The sequence below is a fragment of the Oncorhynchus masou genome, chromosome 14, assembly GCF_036934945.1.
Source record: "Oncorhynchus masou masou isolate Uvic2021 chromosome 14, UVic_Omas_1.1, whole genome shotgun sequence".
Classification (NCBI taxonomy): Eukaryota; Metazoa; Chordata; class Actinopteri; order Salmoniformes; family Salmonidae; genus Oncorhynchus; species Oncorhynchus masou.
In genome coordinates, this window is record NC_088225.1 from 12,963,668 (window position 1) to 12,976,062 (window position 12,395).

The window sequence follows — 12,395 nt, forward strand, 5'->3', positions numbered from 1 at the left end:
TGCCTATCTAAGGTCTTCGAAAGCCAAGTCAACAAACAGGTCACTGACCATCTCGAATCCCACCGTACCTTCTCCGCTATGCAATCTGGTTTCCGAGCCGGTCACAGGTGCACCTCAGCCACACTCAAGGTACTAAACGACATCATAACCGCCATCGATAAAAGACAGTACTGTGCAGCTGTCTTCATCGACCTTGCCAAGGCTTTCGACTCTGTCAATCACCATATTCTTATCGGCAGACTCAGTGGCCTCGGTTTTTCGGATGACTGCCTTGCCTGGTTCACCAATTACTTTGCAGACAGAGTTCAGTGTGTCAAATCGGCATGCTGTCCGGTCCTCTGGCAGTCTCTATGGGGGTGCCACAGGGTTCAATTCTCGGGCCGACTCTTTTCTCTGTATATATCAATGATGTTGCTCTTGCTGCGGGCGATTCCCTGATCCACCTCTATGCAGACGACACCATTCTATATACTTTCGGCCCGTCATTGGACACTGTGCTATCTAACCTCCAAACGAGCTTCAATGCCATACAACACTCCTTCCGTGGCCTCCAACTGCTCTTAAACGCTAGTAAAACCAAATGCATGCTTTTCAACCGATCGCTGCCTGCACCCGCATGCCCGACTAGCATCACCACACTGGATGGTTCCGACCTTGAATATGTGGACACCTATAAGTACCTAGGTGTCTGGCTAGACTGCAAACTCTCCTTCCAGACCCATATCAAACATCTCCAATCGAAAATCAAATCAAGAGTTGGCTTTCTATTCCGTAACAAAGCCTCCTTCACTCACGCTGCCAAGCTTACCCTAGTAAAACTGACTATCCTACCGATCCTCGACTTCGGCGATGTCATCTACAAAATTGCTTCCAACACTCTTCTCAGCAAACTGGATGCAGTTTATCACAGTGCCATCCGTTTTGTCACTAAAGCACCTTATACTACCCACCACTGCGACTTGTATGCTCTAGTCGGCTGGCCCTCGCTACATATTCGTCGCAAGACCCACTGGCTCCAGGTCGTCTACAAGGCCATGCTAGGTAAAGCTCCGCCTTATCTCAGTTCACTGGTCACGATGGCAACACCCTTCCGTAGCACGCGCTCCAGCAGGTGTATCTCACTGATCATCCCTAAAGCCAACACCTCATTCGGCCTCCTTTCGTTCCAGTACTCTGCTGCCTGTGACTGGAACGAATTGCAAAAATCGCTGAAGTTGGAGACCTTTATCTCCCTCACCAACTTCAAACATCAGCTATCTGAGCAGCTAACCGATCGCTGCAGCTGTACATAATCTATTGGTAAATAGCCCACCCATTTTCACCTACCTCATCCCCACAGTTTTTATTTATTTACTTTTCTGCTCTTTTGCACACCAATATCTCTACCTGTACATGATCATTTATCAATCCAGTGTTAATCTGCAATATTGTAATTATTCGCCTACCTCCTCATGCCTTTTGCACACATTGTATATAGACTCCCCTTTTTTTCTACTGTGTTATTGACTTGTTAATTGTTTACTCCATGTGTAACTCTGTGTTGTCTGTTCACACTGCTATGCTTTATCTTGGCCAGGTCGCAGTTGTAAATGAGAACTTGTTCTCAACTAGCCTACCTGGTTAAATAAAGGTGAAATAAAAATAAAAACCCAATGATCAGTTAGAGTTAACCCTAACCAAATGATAAGTTAGAGTTACACGCTTCCGTTATTTTTACAAGTTCTGAAGGAGCATCTTGTTCATGTAAGAGAGACTGCAGAAAAGCCTTCAGGCATGTGAGAAATGATGCATGGTATTGTGAACACACCAGATGGGGTCCCGAGGCAGAGTACACTGAGGTTTAGGGTGTTAATGAGATGGAAATGTAGGTAGCAATGTAGGTAGCACAGGGCTCATTTTAATGGATGACGCTGCAGGGTTACTCAGGTTGGAGCAGGCTGGCATCCCACATGACAGGTAGAAAACCTGCATGCAGAAAATATCCCATTTGTCAAATTTGGCTGGGGACACAAGCTCATTATAATGACAAGAAGTGCACCTCCTACAGAGCTGATTATTAATCACTGTCTCATGTGTACACTATCAAAGGAGCACTCCCATAATGACTCCACTCTGCCTTGGTGATAGACCATGCAGTCAGCCAAGCAGACACTATTAGTGGATTAAATGGTTTCCTTCTCCTGAAATATCAAGTAATAATCAATGGGTTTTCAATGGTGTAAATATTTAAAAAATGTATAGGTATGCTTACACATATTGAGGCCTTTTCCAGACATGTGACAATGACGTTTACAATCGAGTGCATACCATGGAAGGGTCCCTAACATGTCTACTGTGTGGTATCTGGCCATAGGCTTCACCTAGTTATCTTAACTTAACCGACCCCTAAGAAAATCGAGATAACCAAGGAGGGAGCAACCGACCTCAAGTTAACGTTTCACTTTCTTTCTTTTTTTCGCTACCTATCCTGGCAGCAAGACATATTCTAAAACGGTTTTTAGAATGTAAAACGCCAAGACTATTGCGGTAGTTACAGGTCTCGATCATTCTTCTGGAGCATGCTATTCTTCTTCCCTGGTACCTTCCCTGAACGAGAGGCGCGCCGAAGTGTTCATTATGGACTGGGCTACTCTAGCCTCCTATTACGTCTCGCTGAACTTTGTGGTCACTCCCACAAACGAATTGGTGTTTTCTTACTAACTTCCCAGCAGTTTTCATACCAAACGTTACACATCGTAGAAGTGGAAAATACAGTCAAATCTGATTGAAGAGTTCATAACTTTTTCAACCTGAGTCCTTGAACCATATCTTTCTGTGCGCTTGTTCTACATTCCAACTGCGAGTGAAAGTTACGCAAGGTAAGGCTATTTACCTATTTGTTCAAATGCTTTACACGTCATTTCAGTTGTATGTAAACTATTGTAGTTCATCATCTCTTTTAAAAGCCCACTCTGCCTGTCAACTTCGTATTATCATATCCAATGAAGTTGTACCATGTGTATCCCACATGTTTTGTTTTGCAACATTGCTTATTATAATGTTATAACTGGGCTGGTTCAATATAATTACACATTTTTATGAATATCATGTGAAATTAATCTGTTCAGCTTTCATTGTATTTCTGTTCAAAGTGGAAAAACGAAGTACCTGGCATCATTTCACAATAGACTGACTGTTGTTAAATAATAAAATGGTCCTCTTTGGGCATTCCTGAACTGAAGAACTTTGTCACCTCACTTGGCAAAGTTTAAGACACAAATCCCTGATTTTGGTATAGGAGAGATGACTGTGACTTGGTGCATTTAAAATAGCTGCTTTTGTGGACCACTCAATACTGATAAACAAGCTGTCTGTCACAGACGACTGACACATCTCTAACAGTGAGCGCTTCATTAACTAACCTACTCCATGGCAACATCCCCTAAAATGGCTTCAATGCTTAAGGAGACAAATTGCTTAGAGATTCTCAGCCAGGACACAATAATCAAATTGAGTCTAATTGGAATGAAGTGCTACTATATTCCAGACACACCGCACCCTCCCAACACCACCACTCCAGCTCTGGCCTCTATGCTGCAGTACAGACAGTCCCTCATTCCTCTTGCGACGTCTTCTGCCACAGAGCTTAAACACATATCAGCATCAGGCTAAGGATCTTCATAGGAGATAACTAGTCTAGAATTGACACAGGCTCCACCTACCAAATATAGAGCTTGTCGTCAGGCAAAGTATCACACATTACCATAATGATAGTCATGTGAATAAGGATATTCATGTGAATATGAATATCAAAGCAATGTCTTGTAATGAATGAGTAAATGGGTAACGATCATAAAGAACATTAGCAATGATCAGGGCACTAATGTTCATATTGATTTCACATCATCAGAGTGGTAATGTTGGTGCTGGGGTGGACGGAGTCTGAAGCCATCGCTCTGCACTCTGTAAGGGAGGGAAATATGCAGCGAATAGAGTGTCTGCCAGTGTTATGAGCATCCAGATTGGGCCTGAGGCAGGTGAGACTCACTTAAAGACACCCACATGCTCCAGCAAAGTGCTTCATTAGGTAGAACACAGAGGGAGGAACACCGGGGGAGGGGGATGAGGGAGATGAAGGGATGGTTCTCGTGGCTCCATCTGGTCAGAATCCTGAACTACATTACGCTCCTGTGGAGTCAAGCCTTTACAGCCGGTTCGCAGCCTGACTTCTTGACGGTGTGTACAATCTCAAGCACTAAGGTCAAAACAGCCAACTAAAATTCCCGTTGAAGAGATTGCGAGAAACAATATGATAGTACCAAAATATTGTGCCCCCTTAAACATTCAGAGTATTGGTTGTTTGGTTGGAACTAATCTTTCCTGGACAGACTACATAAACATAACCAAATTATGTGAGATTTTAGTTCTGGGTTAACCGAGTTTAGGTTGGAACTCAGGCTTTGCACCTGTCCAGAGCCAACAATTTTCAGTGGTGGTGTGCGCTGCGCTTGGAAAGGCAGGTGAATTTTGATCTCTTGAATATTTGATGTTTCCCATCACGTCAGGTAAGAGACGTACTTCAGAAACTCTTGGTACATGGCTAACTTATTGTCAATCATCTCAAAGAGAAGCAGCGCTGTTTCCTGAAATATGGCTGAGTGGTTCAGGTTCTTCCGAGCCATTACAGTTAAATGTCAGAGCTTCAGTCACAGGGAGGAAATTGTATTCCAGAGAGAGGGACATTAACCATGCAGTTTGATACTGAATATCTGCTGCTCCATAACCTCAGGCAGTTCTGGTCTGGATCAGGTGTGGAGGAATTAGCTTACTGTGCAAAATACTTTTGTACTGTGGTTTGTATGATTGTTACTGTAGATTGAATGGATGTGGAAATGTACAGTACTGTTCCTTAGATGAGGCCAAACTAAAATCCTGCCCGTGGATTTGGAAATCGAGTGTCGACTCAATTAACACATTTGAGCACTGCTCTCCGTGATATCTCCTTGGTGATATCAGCAGCACAGTCTCTCACACAACTAGATTGATGGAGAGCTTTGAGCTGTTTGCATTCAGCCATGCCCGCTCTTCTTCTCCCCACAAAATCTCCATCCAGTCATCAGCTTAATGTAGCCCGTGGAAAGCTGACAGCTTGAGAAAACCCTGAGGATTCTGGGTTCCGGGGGGAGACAATGGGCTGTCACTCCAGAGTCGTGAATCAGACTTACACCTTGATGAAAAGACACCATTAGACACAAAACCTCAACGGATTTGCCTGACAAAGCTGGGCCTACAAATGTGATTATAGACAAAGGATTATGGCTGCTGCGGCTAACAGCGCCTTGCTTTCCCTTCTCTATTATTTATGGGGTTGCTCTGTCCTGTTCCACAGCCCCCATTACTTTCACATGTGACCCACTTTTAAAGGGGATGGATGCCACTGCAGGGGAAATGACTGGTAGGGGACAATAAATCAACATTTATCGGAACATTTCCCATCCAACCCTGACATGACTTGGGCTGTCCTATGTTGGGTGGTTATCTATTGAAAGGAACTTCCACGAAGCAATACTTCAGATTTTGAATACGTCTTTATACTGTACACAAATTCATTCAGTAGTACGCCCAAGGGATATGAGGTCAGATGTGTAGGATTCGGATTGACATTCGGAGGCTCATCAGAGAATGGCTCTTCATTCTGCCTCAATCTAATCTATTTGTAGTTTTTAATTTAACCTTTATTTAACTAAGCAAGTCAAATAAGAACAAATTGTTATTTACAATGGCAGCCTAACAAAAGGCCTCCTGCGGGGACGGAGGCTGGGATATACTTTTTTTAGAACAACACACACATCATGACAAGAGAAACACTACATAAAGAGAGGCCTAAGACAACAAAGGCATAGTAGCACAGCATGGTAGCAACACAACAACAACAAGGTAACATGGCAGCAGCACAACATGGTAGCAGCACAAACACGGTACAAACATTGTTAGGCACAGACAACAGCACAAAGGGCAAAAAGGTAGAGACAACAATACATCACGCAAAGTATCCACAAGTGTCAGTAACAGTGTCCATGATTGAATCTTTGAATGTAGAGAGGGAGATAACATGGATCTAATTACACTTCAATAAGACTATAGTTGGGCCCCTTTCCCTCTAGTGCTGCCTCATAAATAACGTACGGTCCTATTCCAACAATGCGGTGTTAAAATATAAGCCTGGCAAGTGAGGCTAAGTGCTTGATGAATGCTCTTTCCCGTTATGGAGCCATGAACTCATTAGACTTGCACTGTACATTGACAAGGCCCATTTTATTTGTTAAAGTGCTTAAATTGTAACCTCTACCAAGAGACATTGAGCTATTTCAGGAAGCTGCATTAGAATGCTCTGGAAACATCTAAAAATGGTTTGAAATGCTTTTGCTCCATTGCCGTTTTTATGCTGAATTTGAATCAGTGAAAGTACTTGTCAAGTGAGGTGTAGAAGAAAAATATATGAATTGTGCATTGAATACCCTTTTCCAAAGAGTAAATTGAGTGTAAAGTACTTGTGACAGGCTGAATGCACTATTTTCCAAAGCGTTTACACATTTGAATGGACAATCTGTCTTTCATAATCCAAGCTGAAGGAACCACAGTTGACTTCACATGACAAAGCCATGCATACCTTAACGCTGAAGTCAACAACATGACTTCATCTCTAATCTGACTTGAAAAGACACCACCATACATATATTCCGCATATTCCACCCAAATGATGTAACCGTCCCTCCCTAACGGGAATGCAGAGGAGAGAGGCTGCAGGGTCGATGGCTGAAAAACAATGTAGCTAGGGGACAACAACAGCTTAGGTCTTCTGTTTGTTTCTCCAACTGGATCAGGGTGCTGTGGAGGAGCACCTGGTGTGATGAACTGGACGCCATGACTTATCAGATGTGCGTGAGCCTTAGCCTACACAGAATAAACAAGGATTAAGTGGAATATGATGTGCATAGAAAGCATGCGATACGATTTACAGACTGTTGGGGAGGACATACTAGTGGTGCATAATGTATGTGTATATGTGGATCCTCATATGTGTATAGTTCTGCATTTGAGTTCTAGACTATGTGCATGACAGCAGGCCATGTCCTTATGTAGTTGTGTACATGGTTGAGTGCATTTCTGCTATCATGTACAGGATGTCTGGGTTCGGGTCAGGTTCACATGTGTAAATGATTGCATGCATTTGTTTACATATAGTGTTTAGGCTGGTCTATGTTCAGTTCATACACTATGTTGCACAAAAGTATGTGGACACCCCTTCAAATTAGTGCATTTGGCTATTTCAGCCACGTCCGTTACTGACAGGTGTATAATATTGAGCACATAGCTATGCAATCTCCATAGACAAACATTGGCAGAACTGGAGAGCTCAGTGACTTTCATTGTGGCACCGTCATAGGATGCCACTTTTCCAACAATTCGTCAATTGTCTGCCCTGCTAGAGTTTCCCCGGTCAACTATAAGTGCTGTTATTGGGAAGTGGAAACGTCTAGGAGCAGCAACGGCTCAGCCGCGAAGTGGTAGGCCACACAAGCTCACAGAATGGGACTGCTGAAGCGTGTAGCATGGAAAAATAATATATCCTATGTTGCAACACTCACTAACGAGTTCCAAACTGCCAGGAGAACGCTACCTGCCCGAATGCTTATTGTCAACTGTAAAGTTTGGTGGAGGATGAATAATGGTCTGTATGCTACAGCATACAATGACTTTCAAGACGATTTTGTGCTTCCAACTTTGTGGCAACAATTTGGGTAAGGCCCTTTCCTGTTTCAGCATGACAATGCCCCCATGCACAAAAGCAGGTCCATACAGAAATGGTTTGTCGAGATCGGTGTGGAAGAACTTGCCTGGCCTGCACAGAACCCTGACCTCAACTTCATCGAACACCTTTGAGGTTCATTGGAATGCAGACTGCAATCCAAGCCTAATCGCCCAACATCAGTGCCCGACCTCACTAATGCTCTTGTGGCTGAATGGAAGCAAGTCCCCGCAGCAATGTTCCAATATCTAATGGAAAGCCTTCCCAGAATAGTGGAGGCTGTTATAGCAGAAAAGTGGGTACCAACTCCATATTAATGCCCATGATTTTGGAATGTTCAACGAGCAGCCTGTTTCTATGAAGGAGGTGGAAATCCTACAGAGGGAATGACAGCAAGACATCATGTGACTTTACTAGACTATGAGATTACAGGAGATTGCATTATGTACACTCTCGCTCTCTGCAGCCTTCTTACTGTCTCTGTGTGTACAGTAAATGTGATCTCATTGCCTGGAATGTGTGAAGACGAGACGTGAGCAGGCTTTTCAATGACCTTCGTCTTGAAAGTGTCAGAGTTCAGCGCTGCTGTCAGCTGAACGAAACAACCAGTCAGAACAGTGACCTATTAACTAGTGTTCGCGTAAATAGGTGATCTGAGTGTCTATGGGACTGAATATCAGCTTGTCTTTTTTTAAATTTATTTTATTTCACCTTTATTTAACCAGGTAGGCTAGTTGAGAACAAGTTCTCATTTACAACTGCGACCTGGCCAAGATAAAGCATAGCAGTGTGAACAGACAACACAGAGTTACACATGGAGTAAACAATTAACAGGTCAATAACACAGTAGAAAAAAAAGGGGAGTCTATATACAATGTGTGCAAAAGGCATGAGGAGGTAGGCAAATAATTACAATATTGCACTGGATTGATAAATGATCATGTACAGGTAGAGATATTGGTGTGCAAAAGAGCAGAAAAGTAAATAAATAAAAACTGTGGGGATGAGGTAGGTGAAAATGGGTGGGCTATTTACCAATAGATTATGTACAGCTGCAGCGATCGGTTAGCTGCTCAGATAGCTGATGTTTGAAGTTGGTGAGGGAGATAAAGGTCTCCAACTTCAGCGATTTTTGCAATTCGTTCCAGTCACAGGCAGCAGAGTACTGGAACGAAAGGAGGCCGAATGAGGTGTTGGCTTTAGGGATGATCAGTGAGATACACCTGCTGGAGCGCGTGCTACGGATGGGTGTTGCCATCGTGACCAGTGAACTGAGATAAGGCGGAGCTTTACCTGCAAAAAAGCTCATATTTAGGATGATAATTATTCATCAAAAAATGTTTTAGATGAAATATCCTTGGAAAGGGCCTCCCAAGTGGTGCAGCAGTCTAAGGCACTGCAGTGCTAGAGGCGTCACTACAGCCTGCTAGGCCTGCTAGCTACCTAAAGCTACTTGGAACCCTACTAACTCCATGACTGGTCTATCGACGTCACCGCACAAAGAGGCAAAAACAGACTTACCCCCATCGCGACGTCCCCCAAAGGCTAACTTGCTAGCCCCGGTCTACTAACTGCTAGCTTGCCTGCCACGGTCTGCTAACTGCTAACTCCAGCTAACTGCTTGCTTGCTAACCCGGTCTGCTAACTGCTAGCTTGTTTAGCCCCGGCCTACTAACTGTTAGCAAGTTAGCGTCGGCCTGCTAACTGTCTGAATCGCCGTGTTCCCAGTCAGCCCAACCACTTCCTGGACCCATATGTTCACATGGCTACGCATGCCTCTCTCTAATATCAATATGCCTCGTCCATCACTGTCCTGGTTAGTGATTACTGTCTTATTGCACTGTAGAGCCTCTAGCCCTGCTCAATATGCCTTAACCAACCATGTTGTTCCACCTCCTACATATGCGATGACATCACCTGATTTAAACATCTCTAGAGACTATATCTCTCTCATCATTACACAATGCCTAGGTTTACCTCCAATATACTCACATCCTACCTTACCTTTGTCTGTACACTATGCCTTGAATCTATGCTATCGTGCCCAGAAACGTGCTCCTTTTACTCTCTGTTCCGAACGTGCTAGACGGCCAGTTCGTATAGCATTTAGCCGTACCCTTATCCTACTTCTCCTCTGGTGATGTAGAGGTTAATCCAGGTCCTGCAGTGCCTAGCTCCACTCCCCAGGTGCTCTCATTTGTTGACTTCTGTAACCGTAAAAGCCTTGGTTTCATGCATGTTAACAGAAGCCTACTCCCTAAATTTGTTTTACTCACTGTTTTAGCACACTCTGCCAACCTCACCCGTGTCTGAATCCTGGCTTAGGAAAACCACCAAAAACCTTGAAATCTCCATCGCTAACTATAACATTTTCCGCCAAGATAGAACTGCCAAAGGGGGCGGTGTTGCAATCTACTGCAAAGATAGTCTGCAGAGTTCTGTATTACTATCCAAGTCTGTACCCAAACAATTCTAAAAATTCACCTTTCCAGAAACAAGTCTCTCACTGTTGCCGCTTGCTATAGACCTCCCTTTGCCCCCAGCTGTGCCCTCGATACCATATGTGAATTGATTGCCCCCCCCCCATCTATCTTCTGAGCTTGTGCTACTAGGTGACCTAAACTGGGACATGCTTAACACCCCGACCATCCTACAATCCAAGCTTGATGCCCTCAATCTCACACAAATTATCAATGAACCTACCAGGTACAACTCCAAATCCGTAAACACGGGCACCCTCATAGATGTCATCCTAACTAACTCACCCTTCAAATACACCTCTGCTGTTTTCAATCAAGATCTCAGCGATCACTGCCATATTGCTTGCATCCGTAATGAGTCTGCGACCAAACGACCACCCCTCATCACTGTCAAACACTCCATAAAACACTTCTGTGAGCATTCCTTTCTTATTGACCGGTGTATCCTGGAATGACATTGACCTCATCCCGTCAGTAGATGATGCCTGGCTATTCTTTAAAAGTGTCTTCCTCATCACCTTAAACAAGCATGCCCCATTCAAAAAAAAATGAACTAGGAATAGATATAGTCGTTGGTTCACTCCAGACCTGTCTGCACTTGACCAGTACAAAAACATCTTGTGGCGTTCTGCATTAGCATTGAATAGCTCCCGTGATATGCAACTTTTCAGGGAAGTTAGGAACAAATATACACAGGCAGTTAGGAAAGCTAAGGCTAGCTTTTTCAAAAAGAAATTTGCATCCTGTAGTACAAACTCAAAAAGTTATTTGACACTGTAAAGTCCATGGAGAATAAGAGTACCTCCTCCCAGCTGCCCACTGCTCTGAGGCTAGGAAACACGTTCACCACCGATAAATCCACTATAATTGAGAATTTCAATAAAGCATTTCTCTAAGGCTGGCCATGCTTTCCACTTGGCTACCCCTACCCCGGTCAACTGCCCGGCACCCTCCACAGCAACCTGCCAAAGCCCCCACAATTTCTCCTTTACCCAAATCCAGATAGCTGATGTTCTGAAAGATCTGCAAAATCTGGACCCCTACAAATAAGCCGGGCTAGACAATCTGGACCCTCTCTTTCTAAAATGATCTACCGAAATTGTTGCAACCCATATTACTAGCCTGTTCAACCTCTCTTTCGTATCGTCTGAGATTCCCAAAGATTGGAAAGCTGCCGCGGTCATCCCCCTCTTCAAAGAGGGTGACACTCTAGACCCAAACTGCTACAGACCTATATCTATCCTACCCTGTCTTTCTAAGGTCTTCGAAAGCCAAGTTAACAAACAGATTACTGATTACTGCAATCTGGTTTCAGAGCTGGTCATGGGTGCACTTCAGCCACGCTCAAGGTCATTAACGACATCTTAACCGCCATCAATAAGAGACATTACTGTGCAGCTGTATTCATCAACCTGGCCAATGATGTTGCTCTTGCTGCTGGTGATTCTCTGGTACACCTTTACGCAGACCACACCATTCTGTATACTTCTGGCCCCTCTTTGTGTTAACTAACCTCCAGACAAGCTTCAATGCCAAATAACTCTCCTTCCATGGCCGCCAACTGCTCTTAAATGCAAGTAAAACTAAATGCATGCTATTCAACCGATCACTGCCCGCACCTGCTCGCATATCCAGCATCACTACTCTGGACGGCTCTGACTTAGAATACATGGACAACTAAAATTCCTAGGTGTCTGGTTAGACTGTAGACTCTCCTTCCAGACTCACATCAAGCATCTCCAATCCAAAATTAAATCTAGAATTGGCTTCCTATATCGCAACAAAGCATCCTTCACTCATGCTGCCAAATATACCCTTGTAAAACTGACCATCCTACCAATCCTCGAGTTCGGCGATGTCATCTTTAAAATAGGCTCCAACACTCTACTCAACAAACTGGATGCAGTCTATCACAGTACCATTGTGTCACCAAAGCCCCATACACTACCCACCATTGCGACCTGTACGCTCTCGTTGGTTGACCCTCGCTTCATACTCCTCGCCAAACCCACTGGCTACAGGTTATCTACAAGTCTCTGCTAGGTAAAGCCCCGCCTTATCTCAGCTCACTGGTCACTAGAGCAGCACCCACTCGTAGCACACGCTCCAGCAGGTATATCTCACTG

At 44.1% G+C, this 12,395-nt stretch overlaps 1 protein-coding gene across 1 annotated transcript in view; it reads left to right on the plus strand.

Annotated features, from left to right (window-relative positions):
* Positions 1-2,581: 2,581 nt before the first annotated feature.
* LOC135554271 (paralemmin-1-like) overlaps positions 2,582-12,395 on the plus strand; it is a 35,426-nt gene continuing 25,612 nt past the window's right edge. The window contains exon 1 of the mRNA XM_064986470.1: positions 2,582-2,858. The gene's annotated coding sequence lies outside the window, so the exon portion shown is untranslated. The remainder of the gene's footprint in view (positions 2,859-12,395) is intronic.